We start from the raw sequence: 12687 nt of genomic DNA, 5'->3' as shown, positions 1-12687 counted from the left end.
TAGCATATAAAACAAATGAAACAATTAAGTTTTATGTAATAAAATAGTTATGACTATATACAAGTAATGGAATAAACCATTTTAAAATTAGAAATGTGCATTTATTTATACAATGGACGTTCCCTAATTATATGAAACATTGACCAAGGACTTACAACACTCAGTTCTAGGACTAATTTTTCATTTAATTGCTGTTGGACTTTATCAAGTCAGTTGACTTTGTGTGGTCTCAGTTTCCTCACCTATGAAAAACAGGTGAGCTTAAGAGTTTCAGTTTCTGATATCCTTTTCAACTTTAAAGGCTTGTACTTCTACATGAGATGGAAACAATGAGAACTACATAGATGGAAGCTGATGGAAGTATGTGGATATATAAATATGCAAGGGTGAATTGTAGTTAGGATGCATAAGAAAATGGCCAAACTTCTGTAGAAGTCACACACTTTGATGATAGACACTTTTATTTCCCCCAGTACTCCCATACCTTTAATTGTTTTGGCATTCATGGCCAAGCCTCTGTGAGACAGAGTGTATATCATCAAGCTAGGTTTTCAGGAAACAAAACAGATCCTGAGAGGTGACCTTTATATCTGTTAATAATACTTGTATTTCTTTCTTGGTCTATAAACTTCAGAAATTTGTAGTCACAGTCATATAAAATGAGGAAATTAATGCCCCATGTACTTACTTCCATTTCTGCCCTGTTTACATGTTCCAACTTCTTATAATATCAATGTTTCTGGCACTTGAGGTGTTCTGAATGGTTGATTATTCTACACTTTGCCAATAGGTTGTCAAAAAAAATTTAAGTAGAAAACTTTTTTACTATTATATGAGTATTATTACTTAAGGTACAAAGTAGTATGATTAGACCTATAAAGAAGGAAATATAACCTTGTGTTAATTAACCTGTACTAGCTGAAGAAGAATATGTCAATAACATTTCAAGGTATCAAGGTCAAATTGATTCCTCTTTTTCAATGTATTAAATACCACGCAGTCTAGTCTGTTTTATGTTTAGGCCATGATTTCTTTATACACCATGTTTGTTGTTTGAAAATTCTGATTTTTTTTTCTTATGGGCAAAATTATAGTATGCAATCATCTTGTCAAAGATCATCCAGTTTATTATTAATATTTCCTTCAGGAATATTTCAACATGATTTTCTAAGCCAGCTAAACAACTTTTATCTGATTATTTTTCATAGATTTTTTTTTTCTTGGATGTCACTTTCACTTGTTTCTTGGCTTCCATGACCTTATTTTTCCTGGATTATCTTTTCTTTTTGCTCTAGTGTTTTTTTCCATAAAATATGCATGGGAGATAAAATTTTCTAAGGTCTTGCACGTCTAAAAGTGTCTTTTGAACTTGAAAAATAATTTCAGTTCCGTTCAGTTCAGTCACTCAGTTGTGTCCGACTCTTTGTGACCCCATGAATCACAGCACGTCAGGCCTCCCTGTCCATCACCAAATCCCGGAGTTCACTCAAACTCATGTCCATCAAGTCGGTGATGCCATCCAGCCATCTCATTCTTTGTTGTCCCCTTCTCCTCCTGCCCCCAATCCTTCCCAGGATCAGAATCTTTTCCAGTGAGTCAGCTTGTCGCATGAGGTGGCCAAAGTATTGGAGTTTCAGCTTTAGCATCAGTCCTTCCAATGATCACCCAGGACTGATCTTCTTTAGAATGGACTGGTTGGATCTCCTTGCAGTCCAAGGGACTCTCAAGAGTCTTCTCCAGCACCACAGTTCAAAAGCATCGATTCTTCGGCGATCAGCTTTCTTCACAGTCCAACTCTCACATCCATTTAGATAGATATAAAACTCTAATTTCAAAGGAATTTCCACTCAAAACTTTTAACACATTTTTCCATTATCTTCTGCCAACCAGTTTTGCTGAGGAGGAGATTGACACCAGGCTGATTCTTATTTCTTTGTAGATAACCTGTTTCTTCTCTGAAAAATGTTTAGGCTCTTATCTTTGAAATAGTGAACTTTCAGAAAAGTTGCCTAGGTTGTGAATTCCTTTTTTCCCCTCATGTATCATTTTGTGATCCTTTAAAATTAAATAATTTATTTAGTCAATAAAAATAGAGATATTACTTATTGTATCAGGCATCCACACCAGGAGCCTTAGCCCTTCACAGACAAGTTATTCAACTTCTTTAGAGAAGACTTCTCTGGTTTTAGTTTAACTGGGGAACACGTCACCCCTGCATGTAGGTGAGAGTAAAGAATGGGGTGAAGATGGGCTCTCAAGCTTTATCTGTAAACATAAAACTAATACCCCTGATTTTTCATTCACTTCCCCTGGAGTTCTTGCCAGTTCCAAGCTTTGAACTTCCAGCTTTCTTCTCTGTACTTTCTTAGTTGTAAACTCTTTGTCTTCTGTTTATAACAATGAAACCTAACTTTTATTGAACTGTGTTCCAGGAAGTATCCTAGTGCTTCATATAACTTGGCCAACCGACACAACAACCCAATGCAACAGGTCCTGTAATTTTTCACAGTTTATATAAGGAAACAGAGTTGTTCAAAGTCATATAGCTTATGACTGACAGAGCTGACATTTGAATCCAGACAACCTATGATCCCATCCTCTGCATATCTTGGAGAAATATATAGAAGTCTTTCATTCCCTTATGCTTGGATTTATTATGAATTTATTTCTTTTTTAAACAGGTATTTCAGTGAAATGTGAGGTGGGAAAGTAGCAAAAGAGAGCCATGTGTTCTGTCTACAAACTTTAAGTGAAATCTCTCCAGACCTCCTGAATGCATAAAGGATGCTGCCAAATCTGGGGCTAGGTAGTTGTTTTCTTCTGTAGGTTTCTGCAGAACCAATGGCAGACAATGAGTAGCAAGAAGCTTAGTTTAGAGGTAAGATGAACTGTGGTCATTCTTTCCGATTACTTGCTACTGACACAGCTGGAATGACATATTGCTGATAGAACCTAAAGTGGGGAAAGGTGAATTTCCACACTTCTTGCCATTCTCATTTCTCTGATTGGGCTGATCAAAGGCAGGCAGGTGGAAGAAGGCAGACCACCAAGGGAAAGTGGCACTAGGGCTGAGGGAAGGAAGGAGTAAAGAATGGCATTTGTGTGGGAAGCTAGACTTGGCTTCTGTTTCCTGCTAATTACTAAATATCTCTTATGTGTCATGTGTTGGTTTAGGTATTCTGTTTATCATTCTGTTTAATTTTTATAATGACCCTGTAGCAAAGGCATTATTATGCCCATTTTACAGATAAGGGCACTAAGGTTTAGAGAGGTTAGTAATTTTGCTCAAGGTTACACAGGTAGTATGTTCAGCAGGCTTTTAAGCCCGTGTCAGTTGCACACTGTTGTTGTCTCTTGACCCCATGGTGGGTGGGGGGTGGTATATTTGGAATAAGCTGATGTTTTTACATGCCCAAATTCCTCCTTCTGTCTTGATACACTATTAGGTTCACATATACACTTACACTCATGTACACATAAATTAACTAATTCACCCAGTATTTATTGAGCAAATTATTGAGCAGCTATGTACAGGATATTTGGTAAGGTCAAGTCATTGATACACACTCCCTTCCATTTGTCAAGCATGATTTGCTTTCTCTATGATCCAGTCAATGTTGGCAATTTGATCTCTAGTTCCTCTGCCTTTTCTTAACCCAGCTTGTACATCTGGAAGTTCTCAGTGTTGCTGCAGTGTGAATTAAATTTAAGGCATTTCTCCAAAATGATAGTGTGATTGATCACAAAGTGCTCACAAGTTACTTATATATCCCCATATGCATATCCCTTTAGCATGGAATTTTTGCTGTGACTCACATCAAAAAGTTGAGTTTATTTCTCTATTCTTTGAACCTGGGCTTGGACAGCTAACTTTCTTTGGCTAATGGGACATTAGAAAATGTGGTGCAGGGGCTTTAAAAGTGTTTCAAATAGGTTTTCCTTCTCTTGTTACTGGGACCTTTTTGTCATCATGTGGACAAACGTTCTTGAAGATAAGAGACCACATGAAGAAGGGCCTTAAGCATCCCACATGATCTGGCTGTTGCCCCAGACATGAGAGGGAGCTATTTTAGAGCATTCAGCCCCAGATAAGCTGGCCTAATGCAGAAGAGCTGGACAGATCACTCACAGAATTGAAGTGAAGTGAAGTGAAAGTCACTCAGTCCTGTCCAACTCTTTGCGATTCCATGGACTGTAACCTGCCAGGCTCCTCTGTCCATGGAAATCTCCAGGCCAGAATACTGGATTGTGAGACATTATAAATGGTTTAAGTCAAATTTTGTGGTGTTTTGTTAGGGGGCAGAGACTAACTGATGATACATAGATAGATGGATAGTTGATGTAATTTGAGAAGGGGTAGTGAAACAGAAAGGGGTGAAAGGAAAAAGGCATGTAGTTGTGCATCTTGAAGGCTCTGAATGCTATGGTGGAGATAAAGGAGCCCTCTGGGGAGAGTGAACTACAAAAGAGACAGAAGGAGGGACTTACCCGGCAATCCAGGGGTTAAAACGCTGGGCTTCCAATATAGGGGCAGAGGTTTGATTCCTGGTTGGGAAGCTAAGACCCCAAATGCCTAATGGCATGGCCTTTTTTTTTTTTTTAATAATGGCTTTAAAAAGTTTTTTAAAACGGAGGAAAGGAATACACTAGAAACACACTTGACTCTTCTTCATGACTGATCATTGTATAACTCCAAGAAGAACATTTAGAACGTGAACACTTTGCCTAAATGTCAGGGTTTTGTTGTAATTTGAACAATCCAAAAGTAATCTGACACTCTCGTTTACTTTTTTTTTAATAGTCTAGCAGAGAGAAATCATTTCTCAACAGATTTATTGAATTACATGTTGACCCAGAATTCTGAGTCTAAATACAGCCCTTATCTAAACCTGTGACACATCAGAAGGGGAAATAGATCCAATTGTTTCTCTGTCAGACTCCTGCCACTTTGTTTTAACATCCCACTGTAAAAAAAAAAAAAAGAAAGGAACGACAGACCCTGATGTTCTGATTCAGTATCACAGTCTGTTGGATAATCTGCTTTCTCCTTCCCCTGTCCTCACATATAATACTTTTTATCTCTTTCACAATGTGAATGATCTACTCTGCACTCTGGTTGCTTGAATGGATGTCTGTGTCAGAGACTTTAAGCTTTCTGAGGGCAGGGACCTTATTTTATTCATTCATTCTTCCATTATTTTATTTATGCCAGGGAATGTTTTTTGTGGAATGATGAATCATTCCTGATTTCAAAGATCTGATTATATAGTAGAAGAGGAAAAAATCTATACCTGTTTTTAAAGAATGTGTAATGTTAATATTGAGTCTTTGCAAAATGTGTGAGCAAAGAAAAAAAGAATCACCTTGATGCCTCTTGCACCTGTATCTTAACTGATCTGCCTGCTGTTATAACTGACTCCCTAAAGCCCAATGGTGCACTCAATAGCCAGAGGAATTTATTAAAATATATTAGATTCTATCAATCCTTGGCTTCAAATTTTCAGTTTGAACTTCTTACAGGCCTTACAAAATCAGTGGGGTTTGGCAGCTGCCTTGCCCTCTGGGAGCACCTCAGCCATATTGGCTCCTTTCAGTTCTTGAGAACCAGGATTGCTCTCTAGCTTAGAGTCTTTAAATTAGTGGGCTCTGCATGACTGGCTCCCACTTGTCATTCAGAGCTCAGCTTAAGTGACCAGATTCCTGACACTCAGTGTCACTCAGTTATCATATGACCCATCTAACACCAACCATAATGAGTTAGTACTGCCTGCTCCTCTTTCTTTTCTTCTTTACCTCCCTTCTTTTTTTCTTCCCTCCTTCCCTGCCTCATCCATCCTTTTTTTCTTTCTTAACTTTGTCTGTCTGCAGTAAAATGACAATTTCATGAAAACAGTGACCTTGTTCCCTCTCCCACCTCCTATCTGTCTCATAATAAGTGTTCAGTTTGTGGCTCAGCTGGTAAAGAATCTGCCTGCAATGCAGGAGACCTGAGTTAGATCCCTGTATTGGGGAGATTCCCCTGGAGAAGGTAATGGCTACCCATTTCAGTATTCTGATCTGGAGAACTCCATGGACTATACAGTCCATGGAGTCGCAGAGAGTCAGACATGACTGAGCGACTTTCACTTTCACGTTCAAATATGCTCTGAGGGGCTTCCCTGGTGGTGGTAAAGAATCCACCTGCCAATGCAGGACAGACACAGATTCCATCCCTGATTGGGGAAGACCCCACATGCTGCAGAGCAACTAAGCCCATGTACCACTACTTTTGAACCTGTTCTCTGGAGCCTGGGAGCCACAACTACTGAGCCTATGTGTTGCAACTACTGAAGCCTGTCTGCTCTAGAGTCTGTGCTTCACAACAAGAGAAGCCCATGGACTGCAACTAGAGAATAGCTACTGCTTGCCACAACTAGAGAAAAGCCCATGCAACAGTGAAGACGCAGCACAGCCAAAAATAAATAATAGAGAAATACATACTGTTTGAGTGTATGAACAGATGGATAGAATTCTGAATGCTGCAGACACTCTGGATGGAATAGAGGGGGAGATGACTTTTCAGAGAAAATAACACCTTATTCAAAGATACGTGACAAGGACCAAATGCACTAAAAGTATTGTGGCATGGCTGGAACACAGGGTGTGAGTTGAGCTTGGAGAAAGCAAGAAAATGAAAGGAGGTGAGAACTGAAAGGTTATATTTAATAACTCACAGGAATGCAGACATCTCTCACTTTCTGACATTGCTGCCCTGTAGGAAGAGAGGGAAAGGGCCTTGACAGAAGATACTGACAAATTTGGTCTGTTGCAGTGATCCTTTTGAGTTTTGACTTGAATTGGAAATGTACTACTGAACTTGGCCAGATATGAGGAACGTGTATAAAACCATTTTGTGTCATTTATTCATTTGACTCTTAAATCACAGTAAGCTGCAGCTTCATGTGTATTTTTTGTTTGAGCCTTATTGTTTGTGAGGTCTAAAAACAATTTGGGGAGACAGTGAAAAGGCTTTCATTTACTGTGATAACTTCCTTATCTGTCAAGGGGGAACAATAGTAATGCTTATCTCAAAGAGTATTTGTAAGACTTTGTTGTTTTTTGTTTGTTTGTTTGTTTTTAGTCTCTAAGTCATCTCTGATTCCTTGCAACCCTGTGGACTATAGCCCACAAGGCTCCTTTGTCCATGGGATTTCCAAGGCAAGACTATTGGAATGGATTGTCATTTCCTTCTCCAGGGGATCCTCCCAACCCAGGGATCGAACTCGAGGCCTTATGTCTCCTGCAGTGGCAGATGGATTCTTCACCACTGAGCTACCAGAGAAACCCGTTTGTAAGACTTAAATGACTTAAAATATATGAAGTGCTTAGGGCAGTTCTTACCTGGCTTCCCTGGTGGCTCAGATGGTACAGCGTCTGCTTGAAATGCAGGAGACCCAGGTTTGATCCCTGGGTCTGGAAGATCCCCTGGAGAAGGAAATGGCAACCCACTCCAGTACTCTTGCTTGGAAAATTCCATGGACCAAGGAGCCTAGTCGGCCACAGTCCATGGGGTCGCAAAGAGTTGGACACGACTGAGCAACTTCACTTTAGGGCAGTTCTTAGCATCATAATTGTTAGCCTTTATCATCATTATAATCATTTGCTGCTCTCATGAAGAGAAACATGATATAACTTAATTGAAGCAATTCTATACTAGGTTCAAAACTACTGAAGATGTATTTACATTTTGCTGGAGAGAGAAAGACACTGCCATTTTGCATTGTGAAGACATTGCTTGGTAATGATGATCGATAACAATTCTTGCATGCTTTTTAGTCATGGTGAAAATAGGCACACTCAATTAACTGCGTCAAGCCCATTGTTTAAGAACAATGCATAAGCCAGAATATACTAGGCAGATACTGGGCGAAAGTGAAGAGAGAAATCTCAACAGAAACAGTGCTCTCTAGGATGAAGAGTGTGGGCTTTACCCACAGCTCAGTCTTGACATGTTTATCCAGTTCATCCATGTTCATCCATGCAGTGGCCCTGACTCAGTCTAGGGCTTCAGCCCTGCTCACCAAGATTGTAGGCTTCTTGTGGCCTGTGGTCTGCAACTCAGCTGGTCTGGAGGGCAGGAAGGAAGGGTGGATCCTCTTGAGATTTCCTGTCTTGCTGTGAGTCACTGATACCAAGCACTTTTCTTGCAGTTCTCTGCCTACTATCCGGAGAGCAGGAATGCAGCCGCAGAAGTCAAACCGGAACCATCCTCTGCGTCATGATAACGACTCTTGCTGCAGTAAACAAACATGGTCTGCACCACTTCAGGGGGCTCTCCCTCCCTGTGCAAGCAAGGAACTGAAGGAAAGGCTCGCAGTTTCATTACCCCTTCTAAGAGAGTGACGACAGGAGAAAAATAAATCCTCCGGTATCATTTTGGTGCAGTGGAAAGGAGACTCATTTTGGAGAAGGAATGCAAAATTTCTAATTCTGACTTGCCTGGGAAAGATTGTAAACCTGTCTCACACCTACTTCCCTTCCGTTCCCTTCCTGCCCCACTGCAAACAATCTGAAGTTGAACATGGGGTTTTGAGATCCCTGTAAGTAAATGCCTTGTGAATAAACACTTTAAAGTAATTCTTGCTGTAGAAAATAATGTGAATAGGCTTCATCTTTGTAGGAAAAGCCGATCAAGAGGGCATGATAACAGCTGTACTACCTAACTTCTAAGTCTGAGCCTTCTGGAAGGATGAGTAGTAGTAATAATAATAATAGCAACTAGGCACTTGTCTTACATTGAATATTATACTTTATGTATGTTCTTGCTATTCCCCAAGCCCCCCAAGTCACCCATTCTACCAGCTGCCTTAAAACAGGGTGATATATGCAATAGTGCTTTGAAAATATTAGTCATTAAAGATATTTTTATATAAAGGTATAATTATAATTGGGCTTCCCAGGCCGCACAGTGGTAAAGAATCCACCTGCCAATGCAGGAGACATGGGAATGTGGGTTTGCTCCCTGGGTTGGATAGATCTCCTGGAGGAGGAAATGGCAACTCACTCTAATATTCTTGCCTGGGAAATCCCATGGATAGAAGAGCCTGGCAGGCTAGTCCATGGGGCTGCAAAGAGTCAGACACGACTGAACGACTGAGCAAATACAGCAAACAATCATAATTAACCTCAGTAAAAATAATTTTACTAATATTTACTAATATATTTTTAAAAAATATTTTACTTAGATTGGCAAAGAACAGGAGATACAGAGTTACACACAACTAGGTTGAAATACCATCTTGTCCCCATATGTATTACTAAGTCTCTGTGGACCTTAGTTTCCTCCTCTGGAAAAGGGGTGCTGTAACAGCTATCTCTTGGGATTATAGCATTCACAAGGGCTATATGTAAAAACTCCACTTCTCTGTATTTGACACAATAGATTCACCACAGATATGAACTCCCCTTTCTTTTCCAGTTTTCCTTGAGATAATAGAAATGAGATGAAGACCTTTAGAATCATTAATTAGGTATTTGATAATTTTTCAGAGTGCCTGTAGAAATACTGAGGAAGAGGAAGGACAATTATAAAAATGAAGAATAACAGAATAATATAAGTGAAGGAGTCCACAGAACAGTCTGTTTGTTCTCAGAAAGTGTATTTAGAAGTAGCTTTGTATCAGAGACTTGGAAAAATATTGTGATGGAAGAGGAATTATTGAAAATGTAATTTTCTTTAACACTGGTCATAACCACATACCTTGATTCTAGGCCTTTGGTAGGGAAGTTACAATTCAGTTGTAGCAGTCAGTTTAAATTACTAGTCATTAAGTGTCTCAGAAAACCAAAAACCTAGCCTCTCATAATGAGTATTCATTAGAGGAGAGAGATTAAATTCTATAGTGTTCACTGATGTGCAATAGAGAATTAAATATTTTATTTTGTTCACACAATTAGACTTTTTCTTTTACCCATGAAAGCTGGATCAGTTCTCAAAATGGTAATTATTTTATTAAACAAACATCTCCTTTTCTCAATTTCTCTCTAACTTTACACTTCAGAGTAGAAAATAACAAGTCAAGACCTTTCTTATATCAGCACAGATTACTTTTCGGTATATTTCATGACATTTTCTACTTTTCATGAAAAACTTTACAGATGTGGAGTTTGCTGGTACATTTGAAAGACTGCTTGTGTTCAAAAAAAAGTCTTGAGAACTATCTTACCAAACATGCCAGTACCACCCAGGTAGATGCCTGAAGTGTCACGGTTTTGTTTCCAGGCAAGCTTTGTAAGAGATTTGAGCTCCATATTATCATGTTAGTCCTGAAGACTTAAGTATGTAAGTAGCATTCTTTTTTACAATTTTGGAAGTTTAAAACACTGAGTTCTAATTATACCTGCACACCTAAAAATAAAGTACACTTTGCAAAGGAAAGACACAAAGACCAGAAGAAGCAGTCTTAAATAATAACAAACTTTTTATTATAAGGTCTTAATTTTATTTCACAGTATCTCTTAACAAAATTCTTACTTTCTTTGTACCTACAATCTCTGATACAGAAATGGCTTAGTTATGAGTGGCGAATGGAAGACTATCTGACAAAAAATTGACTATATAACCATGATAATTATCTTATGGTTTCAGGACTTCCCAGGTGGCTTAGTGGTAAAGAATTTGCCTGCCAATGCAGGAGATGCTGGAGACGCAGGTTCTATACCTGGGCCGGGAAGATCCGCTGGAGAAGGGCTTGGAAACCCACTCCAGTATTCTTGCCTGGAAAATTCCATGGACAGAGAAGCCTGGAAGGCTGAGCATGCATTCACACACAATCACAATCCAAAAGTATGAGTCCATTTCTTTTAAAAGGATAGAGAGGGATAAAAGGAAATGAGTGAAACATAGTATATAGCTTTTAGAAGCAGTTTATAAGATCTTTGTATGAGCCACATTTAACTAATGGCAGCAATGTCGGTTGTAGCTTTTATTATTCATGGATATCCTGAGGACATAACTTGAAAGTACTTTAATACTACTAATATTGCTAAGCTTAACATGAGTTTCTCAATCATGAAAGGGGATTTTCTACTTGTTTAGTTCCTTATTCTTAGACTAAAATATAAGCTGTGCTTATTTTATTTTTCATATTTTGGTTATTTGATATCCTTGATCCACACAATGCAGGACCCACATCTAAGGAACAGAAATTTGCTAGTGAGTCACATGGAAAAGAAACTTGAGTGGTTTTCAGAGCAAAGGAATTCAACAGTAATAATGTAAAATAGGCAGACTCAGACTTACCTATCTTGAGATTTTTTTTTTCTCTCTTCCCCTTAATCTTCCACATGTTATATAAAGTACATTTAGAGAGGTTTTTCATTTCTAAAACAATTATGTTTAATACAGGAAGCAACAAAGGTCAATTTTGAAAAGTGACATTTCTTTTCTGCTACTGGTTTTCATTATAAACTTTTAAATATACTCTTAAAGTTCCCAAATTCACAGAGTTGAAACTTTTATTGAAGTTAAGATGGAAGTAAGGCCTAGGCCGTAAAAGACCCAGTCATACTTAGAGAATTGGAGTGCCCACTTAGAGCCTGAATTTGGAATCTCCCTTATACTACTAACCATCTGCTTCTTCTACTATTTAACCCAAAAGTCCATCTGCACTGTCAGAGTGAGGCCTCATTCCTCCCACTAGTGGACCTGCTTGGTGGTTAGCTTCTGATTGCATAGGGCCAGTCTTGCTCCAAAATCAGCCTCTCCAGCCTTCAGTGACAGAGCTCCAAAGGGGTGCAATGGTTCTCAAATCTTAATGTGCAACAGGACCATTTGGAGAGTTTGTTAAAACACAGCTTATAGGGTGTCACCCCTAGAGTTTCCGATTCATTCGGTCTAGGGTAGTGCCTGAGAAGGAGCATTTCTAACAAGTTCTCACATGATGCTGATGCTGCCAGTCAGAAACCACTAATGTGGTGCAAAGTGCCCGAGACTGAAAGCTAAGAAATCTTACCTTCATCTAGTTTCATAACTTCCCTCCATAAAAACACTAATGTGTGACCTCTGTGCCTTGCTTTTTTTGTTTTTAAAACAAAAAGGTTGAGTAGGTACACTCTTGCTTATGAATTTCTCAGTGATTTTTCTGACCATATCACTTGAAAATTTAAAGTGCAATTGCATCTGTAAAAAATAAAAATTAAAAAAAAAAAAAACTTATCCCAACAGCCACCTCAAATTGTGTCATCCAATGACATACCCTTTTCTCATTGAAAGTGTTGAGTGGGGGAGGGTTTAAATAAAACACCTCAGTTGTTTCTAGGGTATGAATTAAATACTTCACAATCAGATTCTTAGATCAGACCTTTGCAAATGATGAGTGTGAATGAAATAACAGGTATGCCAAGATATTGGTCCCGAATGGGCCTGAGGCATAAGAGCTTCCAGGCAATTCATCATTAAATGAATTTACCCCAGAGTACCATTAAAATATTGTGATTATCTGTGTACCATGGTATGACAAGCTTTGGGAAACACTTGTTATATAAAATGACTTTGTTGCTTCATCTATTCTGTCTATCCACCATTGTTCATATCAAATTTACTTAGGAATGAGGGCAGCTTATTATGAAAATGTCTGATTGTGGTGTGATAATATTTTTTTAACGTTAGCTGAATATTGCCACCATTTTTGATACCTTTTATTTTGA

At 38.7% G+C, this 12687-nt stretch overlaps 1 protein-coding gene across 2 annotated transcripts in view; it reads left to right on the top strand.

Annotated features, from left to right (window-relative positions):
* Positions 1-8597, top strand: part of RAP2B (RAP2B, member of RAS oncogene family) — a 63317-nt gene extending 54720 nt beyond the window's left edge. The window contains exon 4 of one of the 2 annotated variants that reach the window (XR_016038213.1): positions 8190-8597. The gene's annotated coding sequence lies outside the window, so the exon portion shown is untranslated. The remainder of the gene's footprint in view (positions 1-8189) is intronic. The other variant, XR_016038212.1, reaches the window with a different exon arrangement.
* Positions 8598-12687: the final 4090 nt, after the last annotated feature.

The sequence above is a fragment of the Moschus berezovskii genome, chromosome 1 (genome assembly GCF_049115385.1).
Source record: "Moschus berezovskii isolate FMDL1 chromosome 1, NW_MosBer_1.0, whole genome shotgun sequence".
NCBI classification, from domain to species: Eukaryota; Metazoa; Chordata; class Mammalia; order Artiodactyla; family Moschidae; genus Moschus; species Moschus berezovskii.
This window is presented reverse-complemented; position numbering and strand designations above follow the sequence as displayed.